General features: G+C 44.7%; 1 protein-coding gene and 1 long non-coding RNA gene across 4 annotated transcripts in view; both read left to right on the forward strand.

Annotated features, from left to right (window-relative positions):
• Nucleotides 1-3,481, forward strand: part of LOC109321233 — a 6,208-nt gene extending 2,727 nt beyond the window's left edge. Inside the window, exon 3 of the long non-coding RNA XR_002104002.1 lies at nt 3,470-3,481. This is a non-coding gene — a long non-coding RNA (uncharacterized LOC109321233). The remainder of the gene's footprint in view (nt 1-3,469) is intronic.
• Nucleotides 3,482-7,441: 3,960 nt separating this feature from the next.
• RBM25 (RNA binding motif protein 25) overlaps nt 7,442-11,375 on the forward strand; it is a 46,272-nt gene continuing 42,338 nt past the window's right edge. For all 3 annotated transcript variants that reach the window (XM_019551500.1, XM_019551502.1, XM_019551501.1), the window contains exon 1: nt 7,442-7,582. The gene's annotated coding sequence lies outside the window, so the exon portion shown is untranslated. The remainder of the gene's footprint in view (nt 7,583-11,375) is intronic.

Raw genomic sequence — 11,375 nt, forward strand, 5'->3', positions numbered from 1 at the left:
TTGTCTGTGTATTTGGTAGTTTATAGGGTTTGTGAATCAAATTTACTGAAGATTATGAAAGGAGACTTTCTTTTCTAAGTGTAATGTCTTCAAAATAGAAACTGGAAAATGTTGATAAAGGAATGTTAAACTGTGCCTATACCACATTGGGGTGAAAAGAAACCTTACACTATCACACAATTATTAATAGGAAACTAAGGAATGTTTATATCAGAGAAAACCAGTGACCTCATCTAGTCCCATATTATATTTCTAACAGTAAAGGAGGCAGCCTAATTTATCATTTTTATACTATTCATTACTTTTGATACCTCTGCTGTGTTCCTGAGTTCCTAACTCCAGTGTTGCAGGATCAGGGACTAAGGCTCAGATACTCACTCAAAGGGATTTAGGCACCAAACTGCTTTGTGAATCTGGCCCTAAGCGTCTAGATACTGATTGTTATGTGATGGCCACTTTGTAGTTACGTTTTCCATGTTTTGGGTGCTGGTGTACCTGGAAAAAAATTGTTGCTGTACGTATTGACAGTAGTTGACCTTGTGGTTGTCAGACTTCACACCTAAAAAGTCCTCCTCTTTTCATCCTCATTCTCTGATTTGATGAGGTGTGATGCTTAGTATTTTGTTTATATAATGGCAAACTTTTCAAGTACTCTTCTTGATTTATTTTCTGTTCATACCATCTATCTTATAGACAATACCATTTGTACCTTTTCTCTTACATATCTCTCTCCTGAAATAGTAAAAGTCCCCATACAAGAGTATAAAATTACTACAGAAATGTTATTTCCTTTGTCTACTTGCTCTTGTTCTGCTGCTTTCTCCTCATTCCCCTCATCACAGTTCATATATTGTCCCTATTCCACCATCCTACATTTGTTTTCAGAATCCAAACATTCTTGAATGAGCAGGGTCTTTAGACATCTATCCTGTTCCTGTCTGGTAATTGTTCTTTCACTTGTCCTGATTAGATAGTTCCTGTTAGAAATAAGCTGATCTGCATAGTAGATGTCAAATTGAATATACTGTTGAAAAAAATATACAGATAAAACCTGCTATCACATACTGTATTTAAAAACCTGTTTAAAACTTTTAATGTCAATTTTCTTAATTCCACCTTAGACTGAAAATAATTTAAAAGAAAAATACATTTATTTTTTCCATTTGTGCATACTTTATAAATATAATCAAAGTTCCTGCAATTGAGAATCGTAATTCAAGCATTTGATCCAGCAGATCCTTATAATGTCTTCAGTGTTTGCCCTGCTGGAATCTCATTTATTGCAGTGAAAATACTCTTCATATGAAGCACCATGTCCAAGCATTGCAGAACTGGTCCCTTAATTAGGCCTATCAGAGAGACTGATGACAATGGAAAGGGGAGCACAAAAGGTAGACATGATGGCTACACAAAGTAAAGTTAGTTTATTTATTTCTGTAATATATATTATGAAAGTAATTTTGAAGTCTCATATTTGTGACTATAAATAATAGAATCAAGAACATTGCTATTTGTGCTACGTGTTTTTCATCGCTCAATTATTTATTGTTTTCTGACTTTCAAGTTGCCTCATTTGGGTGAGCCTCGTATGTGCTATAAACCAGGGATTGGCAACCTACATTCTGCAGAGCCATTTGTTCTGGCCTACAGGTCTGGGGCACCAGCAGCATTTGGTGGCAGGGGCCTTCAGGGGCGAGTGCTTCCTATGTGCTGTCACTTGGAGAAGCAGTGGCAAAGTGACTGGGTCCTAGCATGCACCTGTCTGCTGCCTATTCACCTCTGACCTGAGCAGAGTCATTCTGGCCCATAACCTGAAAAGGTTCCTGACTTCTGCTTTAAAATTATGGTGTTCTCTCCTGCCCCTAAAATTCAGACACAGTACTAGTCCTCCAATAATAGGTATGTATATTGTCTCTGTATTCAGTCTAAGCTGTGTTCTGCTGTCATGGCCAAGATTGAAGACATCTTCTGTTCTTGTATCTGCCAAATGGAAAAGTGAGGTTTGCATTAGTAGCAGTTAGAAATGCTTTTACTTCAAGTCTGAGAGCTTTGCTTCTGCCTTGCTCTCATCTGCTGCAGACGTAAGGGGCAAGGGAATATAGGTCCCCCACATGGAATATGGTGATGAAGTGTTATTTAGGCTGCTCCTGAATTGTTTTCATAATGTGTATAAATGAAGACTATAGTGAGTTAAACGCCTTATCTGTTAATTTTCTTGTTATAATCTTTGTAATTTTTTTTAATGTATGCATTCCTGTTTTCAGATCTAAATATCCCTTCCTCTGATTGCTAATATGCTCTTGTTAAACAACTGGGAGTAATAATCTGCACTTGTTTTTTCGTGCAGAACTCCAACTGATTTCAGCTAGAGCAGGCAGAATGTGCAAAATAGAGGTCCATTGAACAGAGCATATTTGCAATGTGGACTTAAGAAGGTTTTCAGTTCATATTTAATGTTTGAACCATTGTATGTTTTAGAACAGTAATTAATTTGAAAATAAATAGTTCTCATACATATTCATGACTATATTTTGTAATGAGGAACATCTCAAGAGTTAGGATATTAGATCATTTAGATTGCTTTGGCTTTTGTGTGTGTGTGCATGATTACACTGCCTTTATATGGTCACACACTACTTTTTCCACAAGACCCTTCTCTCATTCAGACCATTTGGGACTCTGAGGATAAGCTTTAAGTAATCCTAACTCCCAACTTTCCCTCAGGTTTCTGCTGTCCAATGATGTAGAATAGACTCATAGAATCAATGAGTCAGAAGGGACCTAGACAGACCATCAAGTCCGACCCCCTGCCATGGGCAGGAAGGAGAACTGGGGGTGGCAGGAGTCATAAGACCCCAGCCAGGTGCCTATCCAGTCTCCTCTTGAAGATCTCCAGGGAAGGTGAGAGCACCACCTCTCTGGGAAGCCTATTCCAGGCTCTGGCCACCCTTACCGTGAAGTAGTTCTTCCTGATATCTAACCTAAACCTATCCTCCCTCAGCTTGTGGCCATTGTTCCTGGTGACTCCAAGGGGGGCCCTGGTGAACAGACTTTCCCCGAGTCCCTGCTGGTGGCCCCTGATAAGGTTGTAGGCAGACACAAGATCCCCCTTCAGTCTCCTCTTGCGGAGACTGAAGAGATTCAGGTCCCTCAGGTCCCTCAGCCTCTCCTCATAGGGCTGGCCCCGGAGGCCCTCAACCATACGAGTGGCCCTCCTCTGGACCCTCTCCAGGTTCTCAATGTCCCTCTTGAAGTGCGGCACCCAAAACTGGACACAGTACTTCAGCTGCGGCCTTACCAGCGCTGCATAGAGGGGGAGTAAGACCTGTCTGGACCTGTTAGTGATGCCCCTGTTGTTGCATGACAGGATGCAGTTGGCTCTGCCTATTGCTTCGTTGCACTGGCAACTCATATTCATCCTGGAGTCAATCCTGACTCCAAGATTCCTCTCTGCCTCTATGCTGCTGAGAGGCTCAGCCCCTAACCTATAACCATAATGCTGGTTCCCTCTCCCCAGGTGCAGCACCCTGCACTTGTCCTTGTTGAACCGGATCCTGTTCAGATTTGCCCACTTCTCTAACCTATCCAGGTCTGCCTGGATGCGGTCCCTGCCTGCCGGTGTATTCACTTTCCCCCACAGCTTGGTGTCATCAGCGAACTCGAACAGGGTGCTCTCCGCACCCTTGTCCAGGTCGCTAATGAAGATGTTGAACAGCACCAGCCCAAGGACTGAGCCCTGGGGGACTCCGCTGCCCACACTCTAGATGAACTTGCTGAGTGAGCTGCGGTGCTGGGGGTGGGGGGAACCTCTACTGTGAAGTTTACAGGATCTACAAGGCTTAACATGTTCTTCTCTTTCTGTATCTCCTAGGCCAGTGGCTCTCAGCCTTTATAGACTCATGACACTTCTCATTAGCCTCAAGCCACCCTCTTACTTCACACATCTTTTTTGACTACAGAAAAATAATAGACCAATACTTCTGTTGCAAAGAACTCAGAAGACTACAGCAGGTCAGAATATTTTAACACCATGAATTCCTATTTGAAATCTCTGGGCTTATCTTGTGAATTATGCCTGCACATACAATGCTAATACTGTGTGGCACCCCACAGCACCCTTAAAAAGATCTCAAGGCATTCCATGGTGCTGCAGCATTCTGGTTGAGAACCACTGTCCTAGGCTCTATAGCTTTAAAGTCTGTCCCACACACCTTCTCAAACCCCTCTCTGTTAAAGTCTTGTCTTTGGAGAAAGTAAAACCTCTTCCAAGATGAGGTGGGGTTTCCTGCACATTTTGTTTCCTCCCTTGAAAACTTAGGTGTACACTTATGTTTGAAGGGAATAGCTTGTAAATAAACAAAGTAAGAAAGACTTACAGAGCAATCTGCCCTCTGATTGCTGTTTCCAGACTTGAAATGTGAGTATGAGTAAATAGCATATGTAGCTAGTAAGTATGGGGTCAGAATATTTACAAATTGGAAATGTAAGAAGGGAGTTGATCTGAAAAGGAGATGTTATTGCTACACTCTTTGGATGGACAACTTGTAATGTAGTTTCTTTTTAACAAAGCAGGCTTGGGATTGTAGAGCATGGAGTCATGTTTAGGTATAGGAGCAAGATGCTAATGCCTCTATGATCAAAGATTGGTAAATGGCTATTTATGGTCAAAGATGGTGGTAATCCAAAATACATTTGATTACTAACTAAGGTTCAAAGTAGAAAAAGTTATGAATAAGAATTTTATGAGGAACACCTCGTGAATTTAACTTTCTTTTTCAGATAGATAGCAGCCTCAAAAATAGCATGGTGTGACGAGAACACAAGATGGAAACAGTACATTTCTGAGTTTCTTAATCCTCATGTTCCTGCTTATTTTCTTTTCTGTGAAATTAGAATAATAGTTACCTATATTACTGGGTGGATAAATTAGCATTTATACAATATCTACAAGATCAACAGCAGTAGCTGTTACATTTTTCATTGGCTAAGCGAAGGCAAAAATTGTACATGCTGTATGGAAAAAAGCTAGACATTTTATTATGCTATTTAAGATGGCAGCCTATAGTGAAGAAATGCTGCTTCTAAGTTGGGCATTATCTTTTATTTAAAAAAACCTCCATAAATGTTATGCTAATGCCAGTACCATCCAGTGCCAGTGCCATCTGGTAAGGCAACATGCCAGATAGGATTACTGTTTCTATTGATCTACTGACTGTTTAGTAGCATGTGTGAAATGTGTGGACTATGTCTAGCAGTAGTTGCTGAGTCTTCAGAGCCTCTGCTACAATTGTCAACTTTGTCAGCAGGGGCTAAGGAAAGAAATTGGAATGTTTTGTTGGTTTCTGCAAGGCAGGGTTGCCAAATACCAATAAGCTCTCTGTGCAGGAAACTGTGCACCCTTGTTACAGAGAAGGCTAATGGTATACTGGGCTTAATTAGTTGCAGGGTTGGAGCAGGTCAAGGGAAGTAATTATTCCCCTCTCTTCTGTGCTGGTGAAGACATGTCTGGAGTACTTTGTCCAGTTTTGGGCCCCCTACTACAGAGAGAATATGGACCAGTTGGAGAGAGTCCAGTGAAGGGCAACAAAAATGGTTAAGGGGCTAGGGCACATAATAATGAGGACAGACTGAGGAAACTGGACTTACTTAGTCTGCAAAAGAGAAGACTAAGAAAAGATTTGATAGCAGGCTTTAAGTATCTGAAGAATGGTTCCAGAGGATAGAGCTAGACCAGTGGTTCTCAACCTCCGGCCCAATCAGCACACTGCTGTGGCCCATGTGACATCACGTTAAAACATTTTTAAAATGGATACACAGAAAGTAAGTTGTGTGGGTACAGCCCACATAACACATTAAGAGCTGCAAGTGTGGCTCACTATGGCAAATATGTTGAGAATCACTGAGCCAAACTGTTCTCAGTGGTGACAGATGACAGAACAAGGAGCAATGGTCTCAAGTTGCAGCAAGGGAGGTTTAGGTTGGATGTTAGGAAAAGGTTCTTAAGTAGAAGGTTGGTGAAGCACTGGAATGGGTTACCTAGAGAGGTGGAGGAATCTCTATCCTTGAAGGTTTTTAAACACCCAGGTCAACAAAGCCCTGGCTGGAATGATCTTGTTGGGAATGGTCCTGCTTCGGGGTTGTACTAGATTAGAGGTTCCCAACCACCAGGCTGTGGCCCAGTACCAAGCTGCAAAGGGTTGGCTGCCAGGTCGTGGCATGAACCTCCTGTGTGGACCCCTATCTATCTGCTTGGATGAGCAGCTTCTGCTGCTGGCAGTCACGTGCTGGGCAGCAAGGCAGCCCTGGATTCCCACTCCCGTGCCAGTCTGCAGTAAAAAAAAGGTTGGGAACCACTGGACTAGATGACCTCCGGAGGTCCCTTCCAACCATCATTTTCTATGATTGTGACTGCCATTGATCATGTAGTCGTTTTCTCCAGCATGACAAGAGTAACAAAATATAGTTTAAAAAAAGTCTGCTGTGCTCTTTTCTTCAAACAATGACAATTTTGGATAGGACACCATTCTGTCTTCATAATAGGCCTTACACCATACTCCTGCTCTCTGTGAATATTGCTACCCTTGCCACTGAAGATGGGGTAGAGGGAAAGGAGGCTGGCCCCCAGCAGATCCTAGTTCTGTGACCTAAGTACTCAGCAGTCTTACTGCACGGGCATGAAAAATCCATACACAATATCATCTGATGCTTTCTGGACACTGGACACGAGTGGAGTGATTCCATGAAACGGACTACTCAGACTGCCCAGGGGTCCACTAGGCAGTCTCTACCTCCTCCCTGTTTACAGCCCCTTCTTTTTGTTCTATCCACAGCATCCTAATTCTTGTGGTAACTACAACAGCTGAGTAGGTGAGCAAGTGTTTTCTGGAGGGCAAAGTGATGTGTCTTTGGTCGTTTTGTGGAGGGGATAGGTCAAGAAGGGCTCCCCAGACCACGGTCATCCGATACCTATTACAGAGGTACCCTTTATGGGGGATGCGTGTCTAGTACGAGGCCTGCCCTGACGCCAGGGGCTGAGCCTAGGTTTGCAGGGACACGCACACACACCGGCGCCTGGCTCCAGCCTGAACGAGGCCCGTACGCGGGAACCCGGGCGGGCGCGGGGGGCCGGAGCTCACCATTTGGAGCAGACGCACGCGGGGCTCCCGCGCCCCGCCCTCGACGCAGCTGGAAGCCCGAGCCCGAGCCTGGACATTCTCTTGACCTCAAGATGGCGGCCCTTGGGGAAGGGTCACCATCCTTGCCTCGCCTGCCCCCACCAAAGATGGCGGCGGCGGGCCTCGGCACCCTTCTAGCCAGCAGCACTCTATGGTGAGGCTGCTCAGGCTCTGTGCGCGCACTGCGCGGACGTTCTGCCCCGCCCACCTCTATGATCCGAGCAGCGCGGTGCAGGCCGGGCCGGTGGCGGAAGGGCTGGCTCACATGACCCCGCAGCGCAGCGCGGCGGCGGCTCCGGGCGGTGTGTTTGCGGCCTGCAGAGGCGCGGAGGCCTCCCAACGCGGCTGAGGCGGCGCCCCCGCGCCCCTCCCCCCCGATCCGCGGCTGAGGCGGCGAAGGAAGGAGGGTGAGTGCCTGGCGGTGGGGCCAAGCCGCCGCCATCCGCGGCCGCCTGCAAGCGGCGGCAGGGCCGCGATGGTCGCTCCCCTCCCCCCACGGCCCGTCCCCTCGGGGCAGGGAGGCGGGGCCGGCCCGGCCTAACGCGCGGTAGCGAACACATGTGAGCGCCCCACGGGCTCTGGGGGAAGCTGGGCCAGGCGAGGGGACCTGCCTTGCAGCCGCCTGGCGCTGGCGGGGGCGCCTCAGCCCCGACGGTCACGTTCAAAACGTGTTGGTTGGGCGCGTGTAACCCATTGGAAGCGCCCCCCTCCCCCGAGGTGGGGGCGACTGGTCCCAGGTTGTCGCTTCCCGCTTCCCCCTCCCCCTCATCCCTCCCCACCAGAGTTGTCTTCACAAACTGGACTTAAATGCCACTCTCCCAGTCTAGACAAACTGGGAGGAGGGGACAGGCAGCTTCCCTGCACCCTGGTTTTAAGGATGGGGGGGCTGTCACAGGTGGTACGTTTGGGCTTTCTCTGAGGAAGTGTGGAGCCATCTGTTCTAGAATTTCAGGCCCAGTCCGGGGTGGAGAGCAAGGGACTGAATTGATCTCTTGCGTTTCCACAGTGGCCAGCCTTCCCTGGGTGGCTTTGCCCGAGTCAGCTGCGTTTCCATGCTCTTTCCCAAGAGAGTTCCAGGGAGAGGAGAGCATTTGTCCACACGGATGCTGTAGATCCAGGCGCGTGAGACGCAGCTACGTTTCGGGGAGGACGAAAGCTCCCAAGTGTTTTCAGAACTGGGGTGTGCGAGAGCACCTGATGGACTTCAGTAGTGCCTTGCATGGGCATAGTGGCTGACCGGGGGCACAAGGTGCAGGATCAGGGCCTAAATTAAACATAGTTGGTACTGATATCTGAGGACTATGGAGAGGTGGGTTTTGAGAAGAGTAAAGTTGGTGCTGTTTTGTCAGCACGTTGCAGTGAAATCCTCTGAGTGTGTGTGCAGAAAATAAGTTTGAGTTGCAGACTCGGTTTGTGGCAGTCCATTCTCACTGTATTCTGGCCGCTACACAATTTAATCAGGTTGGGTGCATGTGAGATTTAGAAAAATTTATTCTAATTTAAATTACTGGATTTGTACATGGAGTGCTTTTATTGCTATTTGTATGTGACTATCACGTTTGGAACTGCTGCCCAGTGTAGTTTATCGGCAGATTCAGACATGGATAGTATAGATCTCTGTGAAGAAGAGATCCATGGGGGTTGCTTGCCCCATGGAAATTATAATTTGGCTTTATAGAAGAAAAGGGCTGCGGGATTGAAGGAAGAGAGGGATTTCTGTAAAATGTTATCTGCTCTTCTATTATTTGTCTTACACAAAGCGTAAGAGTCTCACGCCAAATGGCTGAAAATCTGTGATTAAGATTATTCTGGTCTAATTTAGACTTCAGCCTTGCATGCATTGAAGTCTGAAATAGTGGTTATCTGAATAACTTTCTTGTCTGGATCATCCAGTTTTGCAGCCTTTGATTATAGGCGAAGATGAAAAATGCAAGATGTTTGAGGGCAGCCTAAAAATGGTAAATAATCTTCACTGTTCAGTGATGTTTAAAACAAGGCATTGAAGATCAGTGCTGTAATGGTGCAGTATTCATATATGGGAATTTCTCTAGTATTAAGAAGCTATTTTAGAGTGTCAAAAACTTGCTGTAGACACTGTAGAAAGAATGAAGTGTCACTGAAACAAGGTAACAGTGTTGAAATAAAATTTGATGCAGGTATAACGCCTCTTTTACTAAGTTTTTACGTAGTTTACAAGCCTTTTCAGACCAGTTCTACAGATGTGGTAAATAAAATCTTTCAGACATTTGGCAAAACATCCAGTCAATAGGAAAATAGCTGTCCTAAAAGTAGTTATGTTAGAATAAGCACGCACAGATTTTGTCAGGGTCCCTATATGCACCATATTTAAAAATCTTGGACAAAAACTATTTTTGAGGTGGTTTGATTAAAAAAACAACAGATGTTTAGCAAAAGTGAATTAGATGTAGAATTCCCTTATTGCAAAAACTGTCAATTTACCTCATTTTCCAGTAATGTATATCTTGATGTAGTTTAATCATACATATATTAATAGTCAAAGGGATCTTGCTGAAGATGTGTGTTAAAATCAAACTTGTGTTGGCAGAAAAGCTAGAGCAGCTTAACTATAGGATTGCTAATATACTGACATAGTTTACATTGGCTTGAATAAAGAGAACACCATCTTTAATGTAAGGCTATTAGTGGCAAATGGTTATTTTCACCAAGATGGCAGCTTCTGGCATATAGTTCAGTTGGCAAAATTAAGAAAAATGGCCTTGACTTCATTAGTTATAATTGATTTTTACTTGAGAGACTAGACAGAACAAGTAGATTGTGGATTCCTCACATCTTAATTAAAATATTTACTTGCTCAAAGCTAAGCTAAGAGTACTTGTAGTTGGCTTCTTTAGCCATACCGTACTAATAGCATGGCAGCAGTAGTGCTGGCTTCTCAGATTTTACTAGCTTGTCAGAACTATGGCCCTGTGGCCATGCTTCATAAAGTGAGCGTAGTACAGGTTCCATATTGTGTTGTGGAATGGTTCTGCACTCTGTGATGGTGTCCGTGTTGCAGATGCTGTCTTCCAGGTGCTAAGTTGTGATCATTGATAAATTTTATACAAGATGAGTCCCTTGAGTGCTGCTTCTGATGCACTGTTCAAAGTTACCTTTGACTTCGTATAAAGTAGTATTTAAAAAGTAAGCTGTTATATATACTTCCAGGTTTTTTCTAAGTCATGAAAATAGACTTCAGCCATTCAGTTACTTACTGTGCACTCTGTTAATGCTTTGGTGTAATCTGAAGTTCACCCCTCCTAACTCTAGGACCACAGCTTGAAAAATATACCGGACCCAGAATACTAAACCTACCAAATTTTAATGTAAAAATGCAACATAAGATGAAGCTCTCAATACATTTGCTTCTGGTTTATGGATATTTGAGTATGAAGCACCATCACCCTTTTGACTCCTGAAAGAACAGGGAAACTTACTACTACTTGTTCCCCTTTTGCAGAACTTTCCTTAGTAGTAACAGAAGGAAACTAACATCCTTTTTTGTTTTTTAGATGGCTGGCAATATTGTACACTAATGGTGAAACAAACTAGAATTTCTTTTATTTTATTTTACTTCTACTTTTAGAAGCCGTGGACAGCAAAGGTATGGGGGTTGTCTTTAATAATTCAGAAATATATTGTAACATTAAACTACATATGTAGGTTATAGTTTCATAGTTGGTAGGGTCGGAAGGGACCTGAGCAGATTTCATAGACATTTGGGCTGAAAGGGACCCTGGAGGATCATCGAGTCCAGCCTCCTGCCCCAGGGGCAGGAAGTCAGCAGGGATCATAGGATCCCAGCAAGATAAGCATCCAAATGTGTTTTGAAGGCATTCAAAGTGGGTGCTTGAACTGCCTCGGGTGGCAGTCTGTTCCAAACCTTGGTGGCTCGTTCAGTGAAGAATTTCTTCCTTACGCCCAGCCTGAACTGGTCCCAGTGGAGCTTGTGACTGTTCAATCTTGTCATCCCTTGGGGTGCTCTGGTGAACAGTTGTTCCCCCAGATCCTGATGAACATCCCTGATAAGCTTATAGGTGGCCATGGATCATCAAATCTGACCTCCTGCCATGGCAGGAAAGAGTACTGGGGTCAAATGGCCCCAGCAAGATGTTCATCCAGCTTCCTCTTAAAGACCCCCAGGGTAGGAGCCAGCACCACTTCTCTTGGAAGTTGGTTCCA

Source organism: Crocodylus porosus, unplaced genomic scaffold (assembly GCF_001723895.1).
Source record: "Crocodylus porosus isolate Cpor-Errol unplaced genomic scaffold, CroPor_comp1, whole genome shotgun sequence".
Taxonomy (NCBI): domain Eukaryota; kingdom Metazoa; phylum Chordata; order Crocodylia; family Crocodylidae; genus Crocodylus; species Crocodylus porosus.